Raw genomic sequence first — 25,875 nt, forward strand, 5'->3', positions numbered from 1 at the left:
GGGGGCGTGCGGAGGAGAGCGCTGGGGCTTCCGCAGGAGGGTTAAGCGCCCACCGTCTCTGCAGACCTGTGGCTCTTCTCCTGTTGTTGACATCCAAAGGAATCCCACCGCCCAGACCTACTAAAGAGTTACCGCGTCAGCTGATTCCTCGGAAAGTAAATCCTTTCCTCTCCAAGAAGCCTTGCCTAGGTTTCCCAGGCACCCCATTAAAAGAGAGGGAGCAGGGAGAGTGCTTGACAACCTCCTGGTGCCGCACCGTAGGACTAATGTAACCTAACTCACAGGGTTGTTGCTGGGATTAAATGGGGAGCGATGAGAACAGCATATACAGGAGTGGGGCAGTAGACCCGGGAGTTAGCTGGATTGTCAATGAAATCTTGTGTCTTTGCCTCGGCCGCCTGGCGGAGCTAAGATCGCTTTGTGGTTTTGAGTATTTGCAACTTTTTAAACGCTTAAGGCCCTACCTTTGTCCAGGAAGCGTGTACCTGAGTGCTGCCTGTGTTCGTGTGTATGTGTTCAAGGCAAAAGCACTGCAGGCCAAAACTGCTATTTAATTAAAGGCTTTTTCTTTTAAACCCACTTTTCGACCTCCTCCCGGGACCTGCAAACGAGCCTTGCGCGCAACAACAGTAAAAACATCTTTGACGCCGAGGCAATAACATAGAAAAATTCATCCCAGCAGCCCTCAGCGAGCCTCTGACCCTTGGCCAGCCTCGAGGGGCGTTTTCACAGAGACTGATGGCCTTTCGCCGATGTTGGCGGTGCTGAGACAGAGTGCAATGTTCGGAAAGGCTTTCGTGGGGCAGGTGCCTAGGTGCCCAGCAGCATGCACACAAAAGAAGCTGCTTTATAGAGTCAGGCTGATCGGTTTGTTAATCCAGGACAGGCAACAGCTCTGCAAGGTTTTAGGCAGAGTGGGGCGGGGTTTTTCCCCAGCTGCCCAATATCCTCCCCCGGGCAATGCTGCCCGCGAGTGGCAGGGGGAGAGTTGCATCGAGGACTTCATGCATCCACAGAAGTTGCTCTGCTACAGAGCAACAATCTCTTCCGACCCCTGTTCTCTTCCCTCCCCCACAAAACCTGCCTTTTCTCTTGGAAGCGCCTTCCTTGTGCTGTGAGCACCTAAGAACAACAGCCTGGGAATCAGCCAGGGCACATTCTGCCCTGCTGCCATGCACCTATGGAGCGCAGCAGCATTCCTGGTGCTTCCTCGGAGGTGCCAACTGCGGAGCTTAACCCAGAGGGCCGTGCGCAGTTTGGCACCAGTGAAGAACACCAAGAGCGCCTAGAAGTAGATTAGGACTAGCTGTTCTCCCCGGTTGACTCGCAGGTATGGAGCAGCAGCAGCAGCAGCAGCAGAGGACCACGGAACAGCAACATCTCTGATTTTCCAATAGAACGTTGACCCTGTGTTGATCTCGGTTACTAAGCGATGCAAGCGACTGATTTTCTTTCATTGGGTTGGGACTTAGAAGTGGTGTCGGAATGTGCGAGCCTCTGCTGGCACGTTACTACTTGAATCGGTACTGGAACGGATTCAGTTTCTGTGTGGCTGGTGCTTTTCCCCTTCTCTCGGAGGGGAGCTGAACGTTTAGAATCCAGTTTAGTTGTTGCTGAGTGACCACAGGCGTAGAATGATTTTTCTAACTGCCGGGAGGGTCGCCACAATGGAACTCTTCCTCCCAGGCAGAAATGGAGAGAGCTTTTTGTCATTTGCCACCCTTTATCTATCTCTCTCTCTCTCTCTCTGTATGTGTATGTCTCTTCAAGGGATAAGTGCCAGCTGCAGAATTGTTTTCAGTGAAGGGCATATGTTGAGGGGTGGAATAAGCATGTTTTCTCAAATTGTACTGAAACAGGGTGGGTGCTTCAGGCAGGCAGTAGCTGACACACTGGTGATGTGGAAGAAATAATTATAACAGGGATGTGTAAAGGGTGTGAGTATACATGTGCTTGGCTTCTGATGGCTGCGCACACTCCATGCCTTTAAAGCAACCCCCCCCATCCTGAGAATTGTAGTTTAGCTCTCACAGCGCTGCAACTCCCAGCACCTTTAACAAACTGCACTTCCCAGGATTCTTTGTAAGGTGGAGAAATGTGCTTTAAATGTTTGGTGTGTACACAGAACAAGACACACAATTTCTCATCTTTCAGTGGCAAAGCTTACTATCTGGGAGAGAGCATAAGAATCTGCCTTAGCATGCAGCTCTCAGACAACCCATTTGCTGAACATTCATCCCAATACATTCGCGGGGAGATTAGAATATTTAATGAGCTTTCCTTCTGATTTGATTGTGGGATACATCAGATGACATTGTGTCAAAGCAAATGTTAACCCACACTTTCTAGTGCAGTTCCCCATCACTTTCCTTACTGCAAAAAGTTGAGTCTTCTGGGGAAGCAGGTTTGCTGTGCAAGACCCTCTAAGCATTGCACAACATGAAACTTGCAGCATGTGATTGAATCCACCAGAAAATAGACACAGTTTGCTTGTGCACTGAGTCAGACCACTTGCCCATCTTCAGGCACTCATGTGGGGGACCTTCCAAGCATCATAGTTCCTTACGATGAGCTTTGAATTCAAATTGCACTCTAGCCAAGAGCTCATTGGGTGCCCTTAAGCAAGCCCTTATGCGCTTCTTCCAGCCTCCATCTCCAGTATAGGGAAAATTATTCTGTTCTGTGTGACAGCAATGGAGGCTGGTCTATTAGGGCAAAGGGGGACTGCCCTCAGCCAGTCTCCACCTGCTCGCCTTCTTTCTTAGAACTAGTCCAGTGGGTGTCTCTGGCTGCCATTTGTTCTAGCACCACCTACTGTTGGACTCCGTACCCTGCTGTCCTACCAGTGCAACTGATGCTTCTGTTTTATAAACTGGGTTGGAGGGATTATTCAGATAATGTTGACAAAGGGCTCTGAATGCTGGAGGAAGAGCACTGGGAATATTCCTTATATCAGGGATAGGAAACCTGTGGTCCTCTAAATGTTGGTCTCCAACCTTTCACAGCCTTAGCTAGTGAAAGGGCGATGGGAGTTGTAGTGCAACAACTGGAGGACTGCGGGGTCCCCAAACCCTGCTATAATAATAATAATAATTTATGAGTTTCCCCAGCCACTCTGGGCGGCTATATTCCTCATTGCCCATCAGGAACTTCATCAACAAGCAGAAAGGATCCACTGCTTTTGCAACCCCTCTCCTTTCTTCCAAGAAGAGTTTCTTCCAGCTCTCTTGTTTGGACACAGCTCTGGGACATGGTAAATGAAAGTATACCGTCTCTGAATGTGAAAGCTCTGTTTAGTTATCATGGCTAATTGATATGCCTATCTAAAGAAATCAGCCTAAGCTTCTACCCATCACTATACTTTGTTTCAGTGCGTCCCACAAGTTAAGGACATGCAGTGAGAATGCGTGTTTCCTCACTCACTGTTCTCAACCTACTGCCAATCAGCTTGATGTCCTGCTTTCCCCAATTGATGTGTCTCTATTAGGACTACGGAAGAAATCTGATTCAGCCTGCATTTGAAGCTGAATCTTACGAAATGATCACTTAACCAATACATAGCCATCCTTTGAAATCCACAGTTATCTAAATTCTGGAAACAGTTCTCTGTCTAAACGTTTACAAAAATGCATAGATTAGGGAAAGTGTGCATAAAATGCTGATATTGGTGAATTCATTATACTGGGGGAGATGGCTGGCAAAAATGTCTATATTAGTCAAACTGCATACAAAAATGGGTTTTATTAGGAGAAATTCACACTCCAATTCATTAGTTTTTTAAAATGCAGATTGCTGCAGAAATGTGTGGAACTGAATTTAAGATTGGAAAAATGAGAAACTGAGAGAACTAAAACCAACAGATTATTCTGTCCCGAGACAGAACTGTGAGAAGCTGTGTTGTGAGAAGCTGGAGCTGTAATATCCCTCTCTCACGTAACCCTGGGGCTGAAGGTGTGTGTTGTTGTCCAATGCCTCGAGGTAACCAGGTTAAGGAAGCCTGGCTTGTTCTAAGACAAGGAAAAAGGAAAGGAAGAAAATGAGGATGGAGAGAGGGAGGGGCAAGGTCCCTTGCAAATGATGAGGCAAAGGGAATGTTGCTCTAATGAACCTCAACACCTGAATGTGTGTTTTCATGGCCCACACTATTCCTGTGAATGTAATTAGTTGCAACAGTTTTTAATACTGAGTTTTAAATTGCCGCAGCCCACCTAGGGACCTGCTGGTGGAGGATGTTGGGTTACAGAAGGCTGACCTAGGCTTTGTATGCACTCCTGCAGCCACTGCATTCCCACCACTGGTTTGCACACACACCACTAGCCACAACCCATATTTATCCTGCAGCTTCTTGAGAAATACTGTGTTTTGATGTGGTTTCCTCCCAAACCATGTTCGATCTGAATTGAAAACATAAGCCATGTAGAATCATAAAGTTGGAAGGAAAAACAAGGGTCATCTAGTCCAAGGCCTGCAATGAAGGAATCTTTTGCCCAACGTGGGGCACAACCCATGACCCTGAGACTAAGCATCTCATGCTCTCTACAGACTAAGCTATTTCCAAAGGCATCTATGCCCCCTCTCAGCCTACAGAGGGTGACTTGGAAACACAGTGTATGTGTTGGGTGGAGAGGGGGAGGGAGGGAGGAAGAGCAATGACCGCACTGCATTTTAAGATGGCAAGGTGTTCATAGCTTCAGTCCTTCATTCACATGGGTTTTCTCTAGCAATGGGAAAGTGTGGGTCTTTAGGTGAATGCAGGCAGCAATCAAAGTTTGGTATGTAGGAGAGGCAAGAGAGGTCCTGGATTCTTGAAGCACGATCTGGGGAATAAAGAGCCCTGACCACCTATCTGGCAGTGGTTACAACAGCAGATTGTAACCTCATATTCTCCTGTTGAATGCCTCACGGGTGATCTGCAGCCCGTAAGATGATACAGATATATCGTTTATGGGTATCTTTATATCTTCTTATAAAAAAAGCCCATCCTTGTGAGCAATGGGAATCTGCTCACATTTGTCCCCCGGAGCTGGTGCACACAACATAGGAAATGAAATTGCTCACCAATTAACTTCCAGCAGAATTTTGCATGTGTGTCTGTCTTGGGGATGAGGCAAGTATCAGAGGAAGGCAGCTAAATGCTTTCTATGAATCCGGAGCCTGTAGCCATCTTTTGGGACGTGTGTCTGCATTGGTGTTAAAAGGGGCAGCTGGAATAGGCTTAGCAGAGACTGTAAATAAACGAATAAACAAAACACATGTTCACAGCACAGGTGACAACAGCAAGCCCTTTTCTGGAGAAATACTTGACTTTGTTTACACTGGAGCAGGAGCCCTTTCCTTGTTTTGCTTACCAGTGGAAGGTAATTGAGGGAATGTTCTCTTGTTACTCACAAGAATGGAGTCTGACTTGAAAGGTGAATTTAAAGGACAGCACTGGTGAAACACATGTAGTTGCAAATGGGAAGAAAGTAGTCACTGAAATTGCTTTCCTACAGGGCCAGAGCCTGATAATGATTCATCATTAAGGCAATCGGAGTCAAAACGGAGTGGCCAAGATTTAATCAGCTGGGAAAAAAATAGAGAGAGAGAAAAGCCTATTCAGAGCAGATTGACACTGTGCATGCGTGAGCTTGGACTGATGCAGTGAAGGGGCAAAATTGGCAGTGTAGGGTGTTCAGTTAACCTCCCTGATATAATGGCAGCTGCTACTGTCTGTTTTCCTAAGATGGCAAGTGACTTATTTGGCTGTTACTGAATGGCTCACAAATCCCTGCCCCAGCATTTTGGCCATTGCCATGCCTGGAAGGCTGTGGCTTATACACTGCAGAGTTTGGATGGCACATGCACACAAGTACCCAGCAGTGCTTTTTGTGGTGGTGTCATTCTGATGGAATGAGCTGCTGCACCACCACGGTTGCTTTGGCTCAATGTGGTATGGCTTGGAAAGGTGCATTCCATTTGGGAGCCTGTGCTATGACTCCTGTTTATGCAAGAATGGCTGAGGAATTCCTTTTGTTGCATGCCTGAGAGAAGAGCCATAGCTTGACAGGCGTTGCCTTGCATGCAGAAGGTCCCTGTTTTGGCCCACAGCATTTCTAAGGATAACTGGGAGCAGGGCTTGGAACGACCCATGCATGACAGGACAGCTGACTTCCCCAAGGGTCTTCCTACTGGACTGAATTACCTGTTGGAGCTCTTTGGTATGCAGAGTAAGCAGTGTCTGGCTTGTGAATTTTGATTACATTAGAGAATAAACTTGTTGAAATCACAGAAAAACAGATGCTTGTAGAGTAAGAAAATAATACAGGAGTTTATTGCAGAAAATATATCTTAGATATAAAAGGTTTTTGGTTCTAAGCTAACTAACTAATCTAGAGAAGACATACGCAGACATGCCTGCTTCTATGTTCTCAGAGGATAGATTTAAGATGATCTCTCATTTTGAAGCACAGGAGAGAAATGTGAGGAGGAGGAAGTTGTAGACAGGATGCAACCCAAGACATATCTGTCTAAACATCAAAGAGATAGGGAGGCAAGCTTAAGGGGTCAAAGATACAGGGATAGTCTGGGAATCTGGAGGTTGCTTACTCTTTCCTGCATTAAACCCTCATCTGCAAGCTGAGTTGCACAAAAACTTCAAATACAATCTAGAAAAAGGGATAAAGAAGACAACAGAAGAAGGGAAAGAAATTGGAGCACCAGGGGCAAGAATTCAAGGTGGAATAATTTTTCCATTCAAGGAAATGCAAGAAATGTAGGCCCTGTCATTTCCACGACAGCCGAGAAATTGGAGACTGATTCTAAGCATGCTTACTTGGGAGTAAGTCCCAAGTGGGTGTGCAGAGGATTGCAGTTGGCACCGAGCAGGAGTCCAGCCTTAACACAAAAATCACACTCCTTTTCTTTGTGTGGGATATGTGAGCTGTTGACCAAATCAGTTACACTGCGTGCCTTTTCCATTGCCCCTTATCAGCCACTCAGTCAGCTTCATCTGGGATCGATGACTGCCTAAGAAGCCTATAGAGTGTACCTCGGGTTAAGAACTTAATTCGTTCTGGAGGTCTGTTCTTAACCTGAAGCACCACTTTAGCTAATGTGGCCTCCTGCTGCTGCTGCCACACCACTGCCACACAATTTCTGTTCTCATCCTGAGGCAAAGTTCTTAACTCGAGGTACTATTTCTGGGTTAGCGGAGTCTGTAACCTGAAGCCTCTGTAACCTGAAGTGTCTGTAACCTGAAGCGTCTGTAACCTGAGGTACCACTGTAATTACCTGGGTCTAACTGCTTTGGTCTTTCTGAAATCCTGGCAGTGAATGGGCTTCTTCCCTGCCCTGCTTGCAAAGTCTAATTGGGGATTTGCATTGAGATTCTGGAGTTGGGGGGGGGGGGCAATGCAGGGACCCCTTTGCTGAGATGCAGCAGGCAGGTGTTGTGTGTCACATGTTCCACACTGTTGCCAGCCTACCACTAGCTGAATGCACAATGCATCCTATGCCACCTATGAAATTGGTACCTTGGGTACCAAGTGATACCTCGGGTTAAATACTTAATTCGTTCTGGCGGCCCATTCTTAACCTGAAACTGTTCTTAACCTGAAGCACCACTTTAGCCGCTGGAGCACGATTTCTGTTCTCATCCTGAAGCAAAGTTCTTAACCTGAAGCACTATTTCTGGGTTAGCAGAGTCTGTAACCTGAAGCATCTGTAACCCGAGGTACCACTGTAAATGTTAACAATAACTGAAGCTGACATGCCTAGCAGCTGATCACTTACTTAAGCCTTGGTTTAGCACAACATGGAATAGTTAAAGCACCAGCAGGAGCAGGTGAGCCTTGATTGTGGTTTTGATATTTTGTTGCTCTTCACTTTGGGCTCTGTAGATTTTGGGTGGTGGGGGTACTTAGCCATAGTCAGGGAAGAGGTTTGTGTTTGCAGTCATGGACAGGGTGGCCCTGCTGGGTTCCGTCCAGTGGAGACTGTTAACTGGAGCCATACCCCTTGCTTCATGATGCAGCACTAAGAATGATTCCCTCTCTGGCTGTATCTTTCTTCGGCCTGACTTTGGAAGGAGGAAGGGCTGCCTTGCTTCGCTTTGCAGTGTCTTGGCAGGGTGCGCCTGCAATCTTTCTTTCTTGCACTTTAGCTTCCTCCCTCCCAAAGCAGGTGCAGGGCTAGCAAAGCACAGCGTGCCTGCAGGTAGAACATGGCTGAGTTGCAGCGGCCAAGGAGGCAGCATCACCCTGCAGTGCTCATGCAGGCAGGTTGTGCAACGTTGGATGGCTTGGTGTGGTTTTGCTTTTGCTTCTGGAGGGGATGTGGGGCCCAGATTCCACCCCCACCCCCCAGCTGTGTGTGTGTGTGGCAGCTTTCCCAAGGGGCTGGATCAAGAGGGCTGTTTTCTTTTCTCACTCCTCACCTCCTCACTAAACAGTTCCCCCAGGAGAAATCTTCCCTCTGCCCTGGTCTCTCTCCCTTCTGCACCCTGACAGCAGTGGTAGAGCTCCATGCTACTGCACGGGGGTGGTGGTGGTGGTGGTTAGAGAGCAGGCGGGGGCGGACTGGCGTGTGTCCTGGGGGTGGCGCGCTGCCCACAGGGGCGTGACGTGCATCCTGGGGGCATGGCGCACCACCTGTGGGGGCGTGGCACCCAGCACGGGGGGGCAGCTGCGATGGCACCCCACCGGGATCGTAGTGCTGGGGACAGTGCGCTCCCCCGCCCCCCTCTTCCTCTTCCAGTGCCTGACAGAGCACGCTGCAGAGAACACTGCCTTCAGGAAGAGCACCATTGCAGATCTGCTGGAAGAAGGAACATAGAAGCTGCCTCATTACTGAGTCAGACTCTCAGTCCATTAGTTCAGTATTGTCCACACTGACTGGCAGCTGTCTTCCAGGGTTTCAAACCTAGCCCTACCTGTGGGTGCCAGGATTGAACCTGGGGATCTCCTACTTGCAAAGCTGGCGCTCTCCTACTGAGCTGTAGTCCATTTCCATTAAAGAAAGGAAAGCAGGATTCTAGTCCTCTTGATTTGAAAGAACAATTTGGTTTTAAATAGGAACATTGGAGGCTGCCTTATACTGAGACAGTAGCAATATTGCTATAGGACAGGCATATGCAAACTCAGCCCTCCAGCTGTTTTGGGACTACAACTCCCATGAGCCCTAGCTAACAGGACCAGTGGTCAGGGATGATGGGAGTTGTAGTCCCAAAACATCCGGAGGGCTGAGTTTGCCTATGTCTGCTATAGGAGAAGAATCAGTTCAGTGGGTGGAGGATGAGACTGAGCTTTTATAAAGCTATACGTGGAGTGGAGAGAGAGGTTTCCCTCCCTCTATAGCAATACTAAAACTCTGAGTTGCCCAATGGAATCAATCAGTAATAGATCAGGACAGACAAAAAGAAAGTAATTATACCTTGCATAGAGAATGCATCGGGGAAGGGAGCAGAGCACATGCTTTGCATGCAAAAGAGTCAATCCCTGGCACCTGCAGGCAGGACTGAAAAAGACTCTGGTGTGGCAGACTGGAGAGCTGAGGCTACAGTGTCAACAGATGGACCGATGCTTTAGTTTGTTCTGCAGTGCTTCCCCAATGTTACCACATATGGCTATCCTGCCAGCACTTTAGAGAGTCTGCTTGCATAGCAGATCCTCTTAATCCCCACTCACAGGCTCCTGCAACTAGAGTTGTCCCAATACATTTTCCTGTAGGAGGTCCCACCCTCCTTGGAGATACAGAGAACCGAACCTGGGTCCTTCTATATGCCACCGAGGTATCACCCTTCTCCAAGGTTTGGCCAAAAGACCAAGCCCCTAGTGTTGTTGCACCCTGATTTTCAGGGTAGCACATTTTGCCTCTGCAGCCTGCTGGTAGTCACAGGAACCCTGACAGCAGCGGCTGCCTGTGAGCTCTGCCTCATCCGTGTGCCCCTGGGCATGGAATGAGTAGGGATATAGCATCACACTATTTTTTGGATCCTAACCAGCATGTTCTGGGGTTTCGGAAATATACTTCTTGCTCTGATCACCTACCTAGCATGAGGCTGGCACTTGTGTGAAGGGCATTCTCTATATGCAGTGGATGAAACTGGCACTGCATGGTTGCTGGTGCATTTATGCATTCACAAGCACCAGCGAAAGACCTGGATATTTGTCAAGGCTTTGTGTAGATTTGAGTGAAAGTGTTCATGTTTACTTTAGTTGACTGGTTGCAATCATCTGCCTTCTGACTTGGACTCAGATGGTGCATCTGGATTTGCTTAAATTAACGAAGAGTGGGTAAGGAATGTTCTAAGCGAAATAAAAATAGAAATGTCACACACCCTATTCCAGGGGCAGAAGTTTGCTGGAGAGGCAGTTGAATGTCAGTGATAGGAATGCATTCTCCACTGACCATTCTATTAGAGGGAGGGAGGCTGGGCTGTGTGGTGTGCCTAATCCTCTGGTCCTTCTTTGCTCAGCACTTGCACAATGCCTGGACAAATAAATAAAGGCAAAATTCATTGTGTAAGCAGAGCAAAGCCAATGCATGCACATCAGTTCCTGCTGGAGTGCCCAGCCACGCCCTGGTTGCAGGGGATTTCCCCAAATGTGCTGTCTGTGATGGGGGGAGATGGCAACTAGGTGAGAGAGCCAGTCTAGGCCAGCAACATCCAAGAACATGGGGAAGGTCAGTAGCTCAGTGGTAGAGGATGTACTTTGCATGCAAAAGATCCCAGGGTTGATTCCCATCTCTAAGAACCACTGCCAGACAGTGTGAACAGTGCTAAGTTAGTATGGTTTGACTTGGAATAATAATGATGATGATAATAATAATAATAATAATAATAATAATAATAATAATAATAATTTATTTATACCCCGCCCATCTGGCTGGGTTTCCCCAGCCACTCTGGGCCGCTTCCAAAAGAATATTAAAATACAATAACTTATTAAACATTAAAAGCTTCACTAAACAGGGCTGCCTTCAGATGTCTTCTAAAAGTCTGGTAGTTGTTTTTCTTTTTGACATCTGGTGGGAGGGCACTCCACAGGGCAGGTGCCACTACCAAGAAGGCCCTCTGTCTGGTTCCCTGTAACTTGGCTTCTTGCAGTGCGGGAACCGCCAGAAGGCCCTCGGTGCTGGACCTCAATGTCTGGGCAGAACGATGGGGGTGGAGACACTCCTTCATGTATACTGGACAGAGGCTGTTTAGGGCTTTAAAGGTCAGCACGAACACTTTGAATTGTGCTTGGAAACATACTGGGAGCCAGTGTAGGTCTTTCAGGACTACTGTTATATGGTCTCGGCAGCTGCTCACAGTCACCAATCTAGCTGCTGCATTCTGGATTAGTTGTAGTTTCTGGGTCACTTTCAAAGGTAGCCCCACATAGAGCGCATTGCAGTTGTCCAAACGAGAGATAACTAGAGCATGCACCACTCTGGCGAGACAGTCTGCAGGCAGGTAGGGTCTCAGCCTGCGTACCAGGTGGAGCTGGTAGAAAGCTGCCCTGGACACAGAATTGATCTGCGCCTCCATGGACAGCTGTGAGTCCAGAATGATGCACAGGCTGCACACCTGGTCCTTCAGGGACACCATTACCCCATTCCGGACCAGGGAGTCCTCCACACCCGCCTGCTTCCTGTCCCCCCAAAACAGTACTTCTGTCTTGTCAGGATTCAACCTCAATCTGTTAGCTGCCATCCATCCTCCAACCGCCTCCAGACACTCACACAGGACCTTCACCGTCTTCACTGGTTCTGATTTGAAAGAGAGGTAGAGCTGGGTATCATCTGCATACTAATGAACACCCAGCCCAAACCCCCTGATGATCTCCCAGGGGCTGCATGTAGATGTTGAAAAGCATGGGGGACAGAACCCTGAGGCACCCCACAGGTGAGAGCCCAGGGGTCTGAACATTCATCCCCTACCACCACTTTCTGAACACAGCCCAGGAGGAAGGAGTGGAACCACTGTATAACAGTGCCCCCAGCTCCCAGCCCCTCTAGAGGGCCCAGAAGGATGTTCTGGTCGATGGTGTCAAAAGCCGCTGAGAGATCCAGCAGAACTAGGAAACAGCTCTCACTTTTGTCCCTAGCCCGCTGGAGATCATTGACCAGTGCAACCAAGGCAGTTTCAGTCCCATGATGAGGCCTGAATCCGGACTGGAAGGGATCCAAATGGTCTGCTTCTTCCAGACATGCCTGGAGTTGTTCAGCAACCACCCGCTCAATCACCTTGCCTAAGAATGGTAGATTTGAGACTGGACAATCGTTGGCCGTATTGGCAGCATCTAAAGAGGTGATATGATAGCCAGCTCCAAATGCTTGAAGGGCTGTCCCATGGAAGTTGGAGCAAGCTTGTTTTCTGCTGCTCCAGAGGGTGGGACCTGATTCTGACTAAACATCAGGAAGTACTTTTTGACAGCGGAACAGACTAACTCATAAGTTGGTGGACTTCATTGGAGGTTTTCAAACAGAGGTTGGATGGCCATCTATCAGGGAGCTCCCTTAGGGTCCCTTGTAACTCTGCAGTTCCTTCATTCTATGCAGTTTTTAAGGATTGAATGAAGAAGACATCAGCCTAGATCCCTGCTTGATGCCCCAAATGAGTGGTACAGTTGTTTATTCATTTTCTTTTTTGCCATTGATAGCATCTCTGACAATAGCATCAGAATATATTTAGCTGTCCTTACAGTCCTGAAGTTCAGTGGACTTCATTTACGCAAGTTAGCTTTGATCTTTGAGGCAGGGTTTTTTCCTCTTATGAGTTTGTTGCGTAAGGGCTCCTGGATCATTTTTTAAAATAGCTTAAGGATATTAGCATCCCATACACATCTCTGAAGGAGATGGGTATGACTCACAGTGCCATAAATTCTGTTGCGGTCGTCAGCACGCATCCTGAGGAAATTATACAAAATTACAGATTTATTTTCAGGATTCTATTATTTTCATGGACAGATTTCAAAGCCAGCTGATGCATTCTGGATGGCTAGATGGCTTCTTGTTGACCGGCTGGACAGCTTCAAATTAGGTCCCTCAAATCTAATTATAGCCCCCACATCACTGGAAACGCAGAGTTTGGTACTTGCTGTCTGTTGGTTTCTGTGGCTTTTATGAGCAATTCCAAAATAATTAGAGTTGATATGTAGACTCTGAAATTGTCGCATCCCAATCACTGCATCATTTCAGAGCTGTAGGTTGCAGATCTTATAATGATACCACAATTTCTCCACTTAAGCTCCTTAGTAACCCTTAAGACTCTAACGTCATGTTATGCTTACCCTGTTTGTCCTGTCAGGGAATTTCATGCGGTGCAGTACTTACCCAAGCTTGATTTTCTTTGGAAGGTCACTGGAGCCTTAAAAACATAAGGTCCTGCTGGATCAGGCCAATAGCTCCTATAGCTAAGCATCCTGTTCTCACAGTGACCAGCCAGATGCTGCAATGGGAACCCTGCAAACAGGACATGAGCACAACAGCTGTCTCCCCTGTTGTGGTTTCCATCAACTGAAATTCAGAAGCATTACTGCCTCTGCCTTTGGAGGCAGAGCGTAGCCATCATGGCAAGCAGCCACTGATAGCCTTGTCCTTCATGAATATTACAAATGCTTTTTCTAATATTTGAGTTTAGTAATTGGACTTACTCCAGTAAGGAAAAAGGTGCAGAAACGCAGAGGAATGTGTGGGATTACTATTACTTGATGTGATGGTGTGCAAGCTTCCCCACAAACAAATCAGAATGCTCTACAAACAGTGGACAGTTTATAACCTCCCTGCAACCTTTTTGCAAACAAATCAGAATGAATGTTCAGTAAACAGGCCACTTGGGTGTGGTAATGTCTGAATGTAAGATTATGGGTGCACATAGTTTGTCTAAGGCACCTGCAGTCTACCATTTGTTTCTGTAGTTGTTCTGGTCACATTAATTCTCTCCTGTCAAACTCCCAAGCTTATAACAATAATCTTACAAGTGTGTGGGCAATGCTTAATGAATCATAGAAAGATAAGAGTTGGAAGAAAACTTGTCTAAACCAACCCCCTACTTGATGCAGGAAATCCAGACAGTAAGAGCATTCCCAGAACACTGCTGTCAAACATAGCCTCTGCTTGAAGACCAGGGAGAGTCCATCACTCCTCTGGGCTGTTGGTTCCATCAGTTTCAGTCTAATTCATTGGTTCTTTGGGGAATGGCTGCAGCTCAGTGGTAGAGCACCTGCTTTGCATGCAGAATGTTCCAGGTTTGATCCCCAGCATCTCCAGGTAGAGCTGGGAAAGAATCCCTGTCTAAAATCCAGGAGACCAACTGCTACTTTTTCCTAGTGTTCAGCTGAAGTATGCCCTTTATATTGTGAGTCTGCTTCACCTCATCCTGCCCTCTGAAGCAATGGAAAAGAAGTCTTTGCCAATTTGTATACAGCAACCTTTCATGTAAAGTGGTACCTCGGGTTACATACGCTTCAGGTTACAGACTCTGCTAACCCAGAAATAGTGCTTCAGGTTAAGAACTTTGCTTCAGCATGAGAACAGAAATTGTGCTCCGGCGGCAGCAGGAGGCCCCATTAGCTAAATGGTGCTTCAGGTTAAGAACAGTTTCAGGTTAAGTACGGACCTCCGGAACGAATTAAGTACTTAACCCAAGGTACCACTGTATTTGAAGAAAAGAGTGTGTGTGTGTGTGTGTGTGTGTGTGTGTGTGTGTGTAAAGGGGGTGGAGACTGAGCAAGGCTTCCTGCGATTGACCTTTCAGTGACCTTAGGAAACAAGAAATTGCCTCCCACTGAGTCAAGCCACTGGTTCATCTAACTCACTGTTGACTACATTGACTAGGAGCAGCTCACTAGGATTTCAGACTGGGGAACATTCCCAGCCCCAACTACCGGTAGCTCCCGTATGCAAAGCAAGCAACTGTATCCCATCTCCTGAGGACTACTAACATAGGCAGAATCAATTGGGCAATATAAGGAAGCATATGCAAATCTGCTTAATCATGCTGCATAATTTACAGGCTGCTTCCTGGGGAGCAGAATTTCAGTTGCTTGGGTGTGCATAGTTAAGTGCAGGATAGACACAATCCAATTTATTAACTTTTCCTTGTAATGAATGTAAGAAGAGTTCTGCTGATCAGGCTAAAGTAGATCCATCTAGACCAGAGATAAGGCGCTTGTGACTCTCTGATGGACTCAAATTCCCATCAGCCCCACCCAGCATGGTCAGTTGTCGGGAATGATGGGAATTGTATTCCAGAAGTATCTGGAGGACTGCAGGTTCTCCACCCCTGATTTTGACCAACTTCCTGCTTCTCAACCAGATGCTTCCAGGAAGCTCATGAGCCAACAATGGCAGACAAACTTCCTGTTTAGTGTGAATGCTGCCCATTTTCAAGATATTGCTGGAACAGGGTAGGGAATCTTTGGCCTTCCTGCTGTTGTTGGGCTGCAGTTCTCATTACATGCCCAGCTTTGGGGGCTTCCCTGAAGCATCTGGTTGGACACTGAAAACAGAATTCTGGACTAAAAGGGCCTTTGATAAGGCAGGGATCTTTTGATAGGAGCTGCAGTGCAGGAGCAGCTGGAGGGCTGAAGGCTCATCCCTGCTGGAAAGAGTCCACTCTTTAAGCCTGTGAATACAGTGAACCAGATGATGACCCCAATACTTAGTTGTTTTTGGAGGGAAATCTTTCTGCCTGTTTCTCTTCTTTTTATGCCAGATGCCACAACATATTGCATACCCATTTTTCTACAGATGCTTTATGCCTGAAAGTCCATCAAACAACTCAGTTTTATTTTTTCTTGTTGTCATTGTTGAAAACACCCAGAGGTTCCACACACAACACTTCCTTCCTTCCTTCCTTCCTTCCTTCCTTCCTTCCTTCCTTCCTTCCTTCCTTCCTTCCTCTCTCCCTCTCTCTCATTTCACCACTGAATCAGAGCAAATGGCATTTGGGTTTTCCATGGATTTATGCTTGCTCCAATTCAATGGTGAAATGTCGATTTTCCTGGGGAAAGTGCCTGGACAAAGCAAAAGCACTTGGGCAGAGAGCTTTAGCGCACAGACCTGTGCCTGTAAAGTGTGCTGCAAAGGAAGTCTGGATGAGGCCCCACCCTCTATTTCACACACAGTGAGAGAGAGAGAGAGAGAGAGAGAGAGAAATAGAGAGAGAAACATCCATCAATTTCCTCTTTTAAAACACTTTTCTTTTCCCTGCTTCTTTTGCCTCAGTCTCTTTCACAAGCAGAAGCAAAATCTCTGCACATGCAACTGCATTTGCTCACATGCTACTTTCCTTCCCTCTCCCCTCCCTGCTTTTTAAATGTATACTGTATGTTCCTTAGGACATGGCCTTTGCTACATTTTAAGGCACTGGATTAATTGATTTATTCAATTTCCATCTCCTCTTTTTCTCCAAGTGACATACATGCTCTTCTTCCTCTCCATTTTATCCTCACAACAACTCTGGGAGCTAATTTAGGCTGGGAAACTGTGACTGGCCTAGGGTCACCCAATGAGCTTCATGGCTGAGTGGGGATTTGAACTCTGGTCTCCTAGTTCCTAGTCCAGGACTCTAACCTCTGCACCACACTGGCTCTCTAGAACTGAATGAGGTTGAAAGTAGTTTGATTTAGGACCTCTTCTTCTAACACACCCTGCTGTGAAAAGTGCAGTCTTGTGGCGATGCCTTACTCAGCCTTACCTCAAAGCCCACTAAGGAAGGAGATACTCCCCTCAACACTTCTAGGGATCTTGTCCGTGGCTTACAAAAACCAAATTCCTCACCCTTATTCCCCCTTTTTAGAAACCTCCAGAGTTGTGCCTACCTGCACCCAGCTTTCGTTTACAACACAATAAGCTTGATTTCCCTCTTGGCTGTTCAGCCAATGTCAGACATCCCCAGCTGGTCCATCACTCAGTTACAAAGATGCCACAGTCCCCACTGAAGCAGCTTCTGACTTTGATTCAGAAAGGAGAAGCCAAATGCCTGTGTCACCCTTGATATCTTTGTCTGCAGATTAAGGACTTCTGCTACAGCATCCTGCAGTTTAATGAGATGCAAGGCAGAGCCAGGGATTGCGGTAAGGTGAGGACACAAACTTGCAAGGATGTTCCAGGTCAGCTTCCTCCAACCAGCTCTCCCCAGTAGCTGCTGGACTGCAGCTCTCATCATCCCTGACCAATGGCTTATGTGGTTGTGGTTGTTGGGAGCTGGAATGCAGCAGCACCTGAAATAGTCGTAGTAATAGTAATAGTAGTAATAGTAATAATAATAATAATAATAATAATAATAATAATAATAATATAATAATAATAATAATAATTTATACCCTGCCCATCTGGCTGGGTTTCCCAACCACTCTGGGTGGCTCCTAACAGAATATTAAAAACACAATAAAACATCAAACGTTAAAAACTTCCCTGAAAGGCACAGAGTTCAATTGTCCTCTAACTGGTACACCATACCAGGTTGAGAAAGGCTCTTCTAGGTCTTAATCTCACTTAGTTGCATCAAGGTGGGAAATCTACCTCCCTTTCTTTTGCCGCTTTCCTCTAGTGTAATGGCAGGGTCTCTTCATGCTAATCACAGCTCTGGAGCATAGAGAACAACAGCTACTCAGTGTCTTCTGATGCACCTCCTCCAGAGTGACCCTGGGAGCCCGTCCTCAGGGACTGACTCACCTCCTTTCACTCTGACTGGCTCCAATCATCGCTAAGGGCCAGAAGGCTTATTCTCGGTGGTTAAAAAGTCCCCCTTTTCATGCTGGGTGGTTCTAGGATGCTGGAGACAGGAACCCTGCTGGAGAAATTGTTATGGGTCTTTGACTCCCTGCCCCACGGCATCCCTGAACTTGTGCTGTTCTCATCCATGAAGTTTTAAATGTTTTTAAAAAGAGATGACCCCAAATCCATTTTAGGCCTTGGATTTCCTAACAGTGGAGGCAGGCTTTAACTTGCTTTAATTAAAATGTTACTTTATTAAGACCGACAGTCTGCTGCATCTTGTATGTATTAACTCACATTATCCTAGGAATGGAGAAAAGCTGTCACTGGAGGAACAGTGGCTGCTGTATCTTTTGCCATGATCAAGGAAAAGAATATACAACCAGGTTTTTAATTTTTTTTTAAATGTGCAAAATTGACAAAGTTCTGAAAATGTCACCAGTGCACACCAATTAAGGACACTGCCAACAACACTGCTCCCAACATGGAGGGCAGTGAACTTGAAACAATGTGGACACACACCTGGCATATCTCTCTGCATCCACACATAACACGAACCTATCTGCCCTATAAATTTAAAGCACTATCACGCCACATGGATTCCTGGGAGCTGTACAGTCATACCTCAGGTTGAAGTAGCTTCGGGTTGAGCATTTTTGGATTGCGCTCCATGGCGACCTGGAAGTAACGGAATGCGTTACTTCCGGGTTTTGCTGCTCGCGCATGTGCAGAAGTGGCGAATCGCGCCCTGCGCACGTGCAGATGTGGGTTGTGTTCTGTTCTGGATGTGAACGGGGCTCTGGAACAGATCCTGTTCACATCCAGAGGTACCACTGTAGTTTGTTAAGGGTGCTGAGAGTTGTTAGGAAACCCCTATTCCCAAAACCTACAATTCTATCCTTCTTCAGGAACAGATATTGATTGCTAAACCACTCTGGGAATTGTAGCTCTTGGAAGGGAATAGGAACCTCTTGACAACTCCCAGCACCCATCTACAGTTCCCTAGACTCTTTGCTGAAGGGCATGACTAAAGTAGCATAATAATAATGCTTTGAAAGTATATCACCGATTCCGCAGTGCATACGTTCTATTAGTCCCAGTTGCATATAAGAACATAAGAAAAGTCTGGTTGCAGGGTCAGGCCAATAGGCATCAACTCAAGCATTCTGTTCTCGCAGTGGCCAACCAGGTGCCATTGGGAAACCTGCAAGCAAAACCTGCACGCAAGAGCACTTTCCCCTCCTGTGGTTTCCAGCAACTGGTGTTGAGAAGCACTGCTGCCTCCATCCATGGATGCATTAGCCATTGTATCCAGCAGCCATTGATAGCCTTCTCCTCCATGGATTTGTCTAATCCCCTTTGGAAGCTATCTAGGTTGGGGCCATCACTGCCTCCTGTGGGTGAGTGAGTTCCATAGCTTAACCATGCGCTACACGAAGAAGCCGTTTCTTTCATCTGTCCTGTATTGTCCAACATTCAGCTTCATCAGATGTCTACAGGTCCTAGTCTTATGAGAGAGGAAGAAAAACTTTTCTGTATCCACTTTCTCCATGCCAGGCATAATTTTGTAAACTTCTATCATGTCACCTGCATTTTCTCTAAACTAAAGGTCCCAAACTCTGTTACATTTCCTCACAGGGGAATCATTCCATCCCCTTGATAATTCTGGTTGCCCTTTTTCAAACCTTTTCAGCACAGCTGGTGATGACTCTGGCACAGCAAGTTCCCAGACTTCTCTGCAGACTTCTCGGGTTCAAGTCCCCTTATGTCCCTCACAACCATACACAAAGGGGAGGAAAGAGGGTTCCATAAAGCACAGCAACACCTTGCAGAAAGCATCCTTCAATTAACCCAAGGGGGGGTCTCATCTTGGCTTTTTTGGGGGGGGGGAGAGAGGGGATTTTACAAGCCAGTGGGGCCCTTGCTGTTTTGCTCCTGCTCAGATAATGATAGCCAGCAAAGCAAAGCTGCTCTGTACTGGGTTTTATTTTAGAAAAGAGAGAGATGGAGATGGAGATATGAAGGATTTATTATCCTATTGCATAGCTGTCTGGGATCATTAGCTTTTATCCCATCACATAAATAGGGATTGACATTGTCAGTGTGTCCTTTTCTTCCAGCTTGTAGATTTTTGGGGGGCGGGCAGGAGTGGGCTAAAAAGCTTAGTGCATAAATTAAAATGCTTCAGAACTGCCTCCCCATGTCTCCTATTATTCCTCCCACCCACAAAAATAAATGTGGGAAGCCTAAGTAATTTTACAGGATTTGATAAAGGAGCTAGACAGATGGATATTTTATGTGACCCACTATCCTGTCTCTGAAAGCATTTATAGCCCTGTATGATCTCAGTTCTGGTGGCAGAGAGTTCCACAGAACAATTTTGCAGTCAAGAAGAAATGTCTCTTTTTCTATCGTAAGTGTGTGGTTTTCTAACCACTGTGAGTAGCCTTGCATTGTTTGGAAGGATATTGTAGTGCTGATTCCACTCCTAGCCACCCCACCAGTTCATTCAGTATTGCTTTGTGGAACATGGTGGCTAGGGCTGTGAGGTGCACGATTCAAACCTCCTCTTAGATATGAACTCACTTAGGAAACATCCGGACTGTTGCTATTTTTGGGTGGGATTTAATCACATACTGGCAGATTCAAGTTGATTGGGGGTCTTGCACAATAACCCCACCTCCTCAATAGGTAAGACTTTTTGCAAGAAGGAAAGTGATGGGAAAATGCACTGGAGATTGTGGGATAACACTTGATGCAATGTCTTATAATGAAGGCAATTTTAAAAATGCAGTATACAACAATTAAAGACCAGCAACAAGGAGTAAATCATGACCAGTATCCGGTAAGGCGTAGGCTTCACCCACTGGTATATGGCATATATCCTTTGTATATGGCGGCCCTTACTGACTGTCCAGTTACGTCCATGGGTGCAATAACACTGGGCCACATTGCAGAACTGAATAAATAAATGCCATCTGTCCCATTCTACATGCAGATACAAGTCAGTTGCAGAGTAAGGGTACTTCCAGACCAGGGGTGGGGGGTGGGGGGAGGATGCAAGCTGCTTGCTGGTAACTTTTTATTATTATTATTAAGAAAAGCTTATTGAATTTTCTCCAGAAAGGCAAATGCAGAAAAGCAACAACCATGGGTTGGCTTTTGATTATGTGGATGCTGCAAAAAAACTTCCATGTATGAGCAGCAGTGACCGCACAATAAATTAAACACCTGCCTGGGAGCCACCTTAACTTTCTGTTTACAGCTATGCACTTAAAACTGGTTGCTTGAGTTTACTTGGGTCTGAATGTTCTTCCTTCCAACAAGAATCAGGTTCTTAAAAAAAAAATAACCAGCCTCTAAAATATGGAAATGAAATGAGTGAATGAGGCACAAATGTTCCTTTCTGACACTTCCTTGCTGTTCATTAGTTGCTCTTCTGTTGTGGGAACTCTTAGTAATGAGCATCGTATAACCTTGCTGGGGATGAATATTAACTGTTCTGCAAGCCTGTTTGTTGCTTATGAATCAGTCCCATCAGATGTTTGTACCATAAGTTTGGAATAATGTGCTTCACACTTAAATTTTGCTTCCTGGGTCTGCTGCCTAACTTCCTCTTTCAGGCATTGGGAAGGAGCTTGCCAGACAAAGTGAAGCCTTCTCAAATAGAGTAGGTCGGTAAAAGTTGCTGTTCTCTGTGTGAGTCCAGGAGGAGACAGGCGAGATGTATGAAGATGCTGGGGCTGATCTGGAATTCTCTCCTGGATTCAATCCAATGAACACTTTAAATCATCATCATCCAAACATAAACAGGCAGCAGCAGCTGGTGCTATTGGGATGGACAGACTAGAAGGCATGGTGGCCACAGACAGGTACTGCCAGAGCCAATGGCAGAAAGACCCAACAAATTGCCATGGGTCCTGTGGTTCTAACCAGAACAAGGGTTGGTGGGGCAGTGTTCCATTCACCCAAATGGACCAGTCTCCAGTGTGGTGACTTGACTTACAGGTTCATCTCTCTCTCTCTCTCTGTGGGAAGTAAAGAGTGAGGTACTTGCACTAGATTTTTAAGCCCTTCAAAGTGCCACAACAGCTACCCTTCTGGAAATGGTTGTAAAAAGTGACAGCTTAAAAAGTCAAACTGGATGGACAAACATAGCCAGCCAGATTAGTTTTATTAATTTTTATTATTTATTAAATTTGTATACTGCCCATTAGCCGTAGATCTCAGGGCAGGTCACATCATAAATATACACGATAGAAACATAAAATACATAATAAAAACAAGAACAATCCACCCCCATCAAGATGCAGTATTCATTTTTGTTGGGAGGATAGGCCTTTGCATAACTAAAGAGATAGTCAAGTACGTGTGATTTGCTGCTCTAGGAGCTAATAGTCAAAGATGCTTCAAGGAGGGAGGGTATCTATCTTTCTCCCCTTTCCCTGGTGAGAGGTGATGTCATCAAAGGCTTTTTGTGTATGTGTGAGAATAATAGATGGTCAGTTCTGGGGCTAAAGGAGACACAGAAGCCTATGAGAATTCAATGCTGTGGTCTTGGGAATTCCTCTAGAAATGCAATAAATAGGTGGATGATCCACTGGAACGCCAAGTATGTAGAGTTTCCACTTATAGAAACATATGAAGCTGCCTTGTACAGTGGTACCTCGGGTTACATACGCTTCAGGTTACATACGCTTCAGGTTACAGACTCCGCTAACCCAGAAATAGTGCTTCAGGTTAAGAACTTTGCTTCAGGATAAGAACAGAAATCGAGCTCCGGCGGCGCGGCAGCAGCAGGAGGCCCCATTAGCTAAAGTGGTGCTTCAGGTTAAGAACAGTTTCAGGTTAAGAACGGACCTCCGGAATGAATTAAGTACTTAACCCGAGGTACCACTGTATTTGAATTAGACTCTTCATTCCTCTATCTTAGTACTTCCTATACTGACCGGCAGTGGCTCTTCAGGGGTTCAAGAAGGGGACATCCCCAGCCTTACCAGGGATTGAACCTGGGACCTTCTCCATGGAAAGCAGATGCCATTGAGCTGTGGCCCTTTCCCAATGCTCAGATTGTGTATATATGTCAAAAGAAACCATCTATCACAAAAATGCTGTGAGCCTTTAGTGGGCTCTTTCAAAAGGAAATGAGCACCTGGACATGCACAGCATTCCTGGAATTCTTGGTGCTTGCAGTGAGCAAACAGTGTGCTCTTCTGGCAGGTTAGCACAAACAAGAGAGTCCAAACTTTTCATCACCAGCTTTCTTAAGAAATGTCTCTATTAAGCTCTGTTTCCAAGTGATGCCCACTGCAGTCTTGGATGGCTGCTACAGCAAGGTCCTGTACTTAGACAGGCTTTGTATTTGTGGTCAACCTCAGGTGGGAGACATCTGTAAGCCTGCGCCTCATATAGAGATCCAAGATATCACTTTCTGAAATCTTTGTTCACACAAGCAAGCAGGTACACCCTGGTAAAAATAGTCTGGTTTCTTTTGAGTGTCAGTAATAGCTTTGTAATACACAGAGTGGCACCCTGTGTACTGGCTGGAAAAAAATCAGGAAAAAGAAGTTAGATAAAACCGCTATAAATTGTTGTGGTGATTTGGAGGTTTAATCTGAAATCAGGCTGGATTTGTGTTTGTTGGTGTCTCTGCTAAGCTCTTTCTTACATCATGGGTGGTGGCTAATATTATGGATGTATGATTTGCATTGCTTTATTGGTACGGTTGCTGTGGGTTTGTCATGGCCTTTGGCTGGAACAATAAACTTGCATCAAATTAAACTTTTCAGCACAGAACTCTAGAGGAACAGGATCAAGCAAGGGACACACTGAGTAAGAATCAAACAGATGGTGTGTTTGAATGCAGCAAGCACTGTGGGAGAAAAATAACTTCCAAAGTTTATTGTCTAAATTGATTGAGAACAGCCAGGTGTTATCACACAGTGGATAAGCAATCGATGGCAGCCTGGAGGCAGAAGATACTCCATGCAGCAGCAACATGAACTGCAGGGGCTCCACTCGTTGTTGGGGGAAGGATGTTGAGTTGTGTGTGTATCACTGGACTTACTTGCTGGTTTTGTGATGGTGCTGCAGAAACTGTATAAAGTGTTTGTAGTAAAGGGATGCTGTGTAATTCTGTAGATGATGAGACTCCGGTATGTAGTGGCTCTGCTGTAGGCTGTGGAATTTTGGCCAGATTGTAAATGGGAAATTAAGATGGCTGAAGAGTGTGCTGTGCTCCACCAACACCCTCCCACTGCCTATCCCCATGCCCATCAAAAGCTGTGGGTTTTAACTTTTTGCAGCTTACTTCTAATGCCTTTTATGCGTGCATGCCAATTGGGGTTGGACTATGTCCTAGGAGCCATGGGTTCAAATCCCCCCATTTGTTGGCACTGATGCATTCTCTTTTCCCCTGGGTCGTCTTACTGCTGCATCACAGCAAAATTTGGGTCTGAGTTCCCTTTCCACCTTCTTATGGCTATTAAAGCATCCTATCCCCAGGAGCTGAACATAGGGGTCCTTTTCTGGGGGTGGAGGTTAGTTATGCGGAGAGGGAAATCTATCCCTGAATCTCTGCCCCTGCAGATGGGCTCATACTGTTTGGTTTATAACTGCCTCTCCCCCTTCTAACTGTGTGTAATGTTTTGTAAACCTTTTTGATGGGGTTGTCTGGGAACCCAAAGGGAGAAATTGATAAATGAGGCTTGCAAGCCCAGTGTATTCACCAGTTTATCAGCAGGTTTATTTTCATGGCTTTCTGTATGTTTAGGCAAATGCACCCTTTTCTCCTGCCTTCTGCATATTTTTGATTACTGCATACACTTGGCACTCTGGAACAAACGCCAACCTTTTGCCCTGATGAATTGCCGTTCCTTACACTACTGGGCTGGAAAATGAAAACTGCTCACTTTGAAAGCCCAGGATCTTTTGTGAAGAATTGCACCAGCCCTGCAATTCAGATGAGGTTCCAGTTCTTTTCTGCAGAATGCTGTGTCCAGAGGTTGCTCTTTGGCAGCAAATATACTGATCAAATCAAGCACCTGCAAATTGCATCAGAAGTGCTTTGCTTGATCAGACCAAAAGGTCCATATTTTCAGCATTCTGTTACCTACAGTGGTTGGTCAGTTGCCTCTAAGAAACCCACAAGCAGGACATGAGGGCAGTTCCCCAGTCCCTGTGGCTTGTTCCCAGGTTCTGGTACCCAGATGCAGACTGCACTGAAACATGGAGGCTCTGCATACAGCCACTGTGACTAGTAATTACTGCTAGACTCTTCTATGAATTTGTCTAACCCCTCCTGTTTAAGTCAATTAAACTGGTGGTCAGCACTCTGTTCTGTGTCAACAAATTCCATTAATTTGGTGGCGGGGATGAGTTTGGGGCATTTCCAAAGGTCAACACAACACTGCTGCTGTGTCAGTACAAATTGGAGCATGGAGCTATCAATCACTTTATAGATGCTTCCATTGTGTGAGGGGGATGGTCACTTGAAAGGAGATGGATTTTAGGAAACCCTTCTATCTTTCAGCCTGTGTTGGTCCACTCCTAATAGCTTCTGATGCAAGGACTACAGAGTGATGCAAAACCCCACACTGTTCCCGGTGGCATTGTGTGATGGCATTGAAAATATTCTGTGCCAACCATTTCTCCTGCCCCCCCCCCCTTAACCTTTCTCTATCAATTTGTGAGAACAGAAATGTCTTGGAAATGAGAGAAAATGTTGGCAAAATTCCCACAGATTGCAGGGGCAGGGTTTTTGTTGTGTGAAAGGGGGTCACTTTAAGAAGGCAACCTTGCAAGTGTAGATTGCTGTCACCTGTAACTAAAATCATATATATCTATATAACTTTACATTGTAACAGTTGTTGTTCACTGCAGAAACCACCATGTCATAAGTTCCATTATCTCGATATATTACATATGGTAATTGTACCATATGGTACTATTGTACCTATTGTACCTATTGTATATATTATTCTTATTTGTTAAAATATGTTGAATTACGATATTATATTCATTTATATCATTTAGAACATGTACAACTGTTGAAGCCCAGGAGGGGGAAACAAGGGATTATTCCGGAAATCCTTGTCAAGATTCTGTGGAACTGTAGTAGCTCCCATTTGGATTTTATGAACATACAAAAACATACGTGGAACAGAAACTAGCAGATATTTGGACTCT

At 45.9% G+C, this 25,875-nt stretch overlaps 1 protein-coding gene across 12 annotated transcripts in view; it reads left to right on the forward strand.

Moving 5' to 3' along the window:
* Positions 1-25,875, forward strand: part of LOC308468284 (5-hydroxytryptamine receptor 2A-like) — a 257,733-nt gene that overhangs the window by 1,692 nt on the left and 230,166 nt on the right. The window lies entirely within an intron of this gene.

This window comes from Podarcis pityusensis, assembly GCF_964106645.2.
Source record: "Podarcis pityusensis genome assembly, chromosome: Z".
Taxonomy (NCBI): Eukaryota; Metazoa; Chordata; class Lepidosauria; order Squamata; family Lacertidae; genus Podarcis; species Podarcis pityusensis.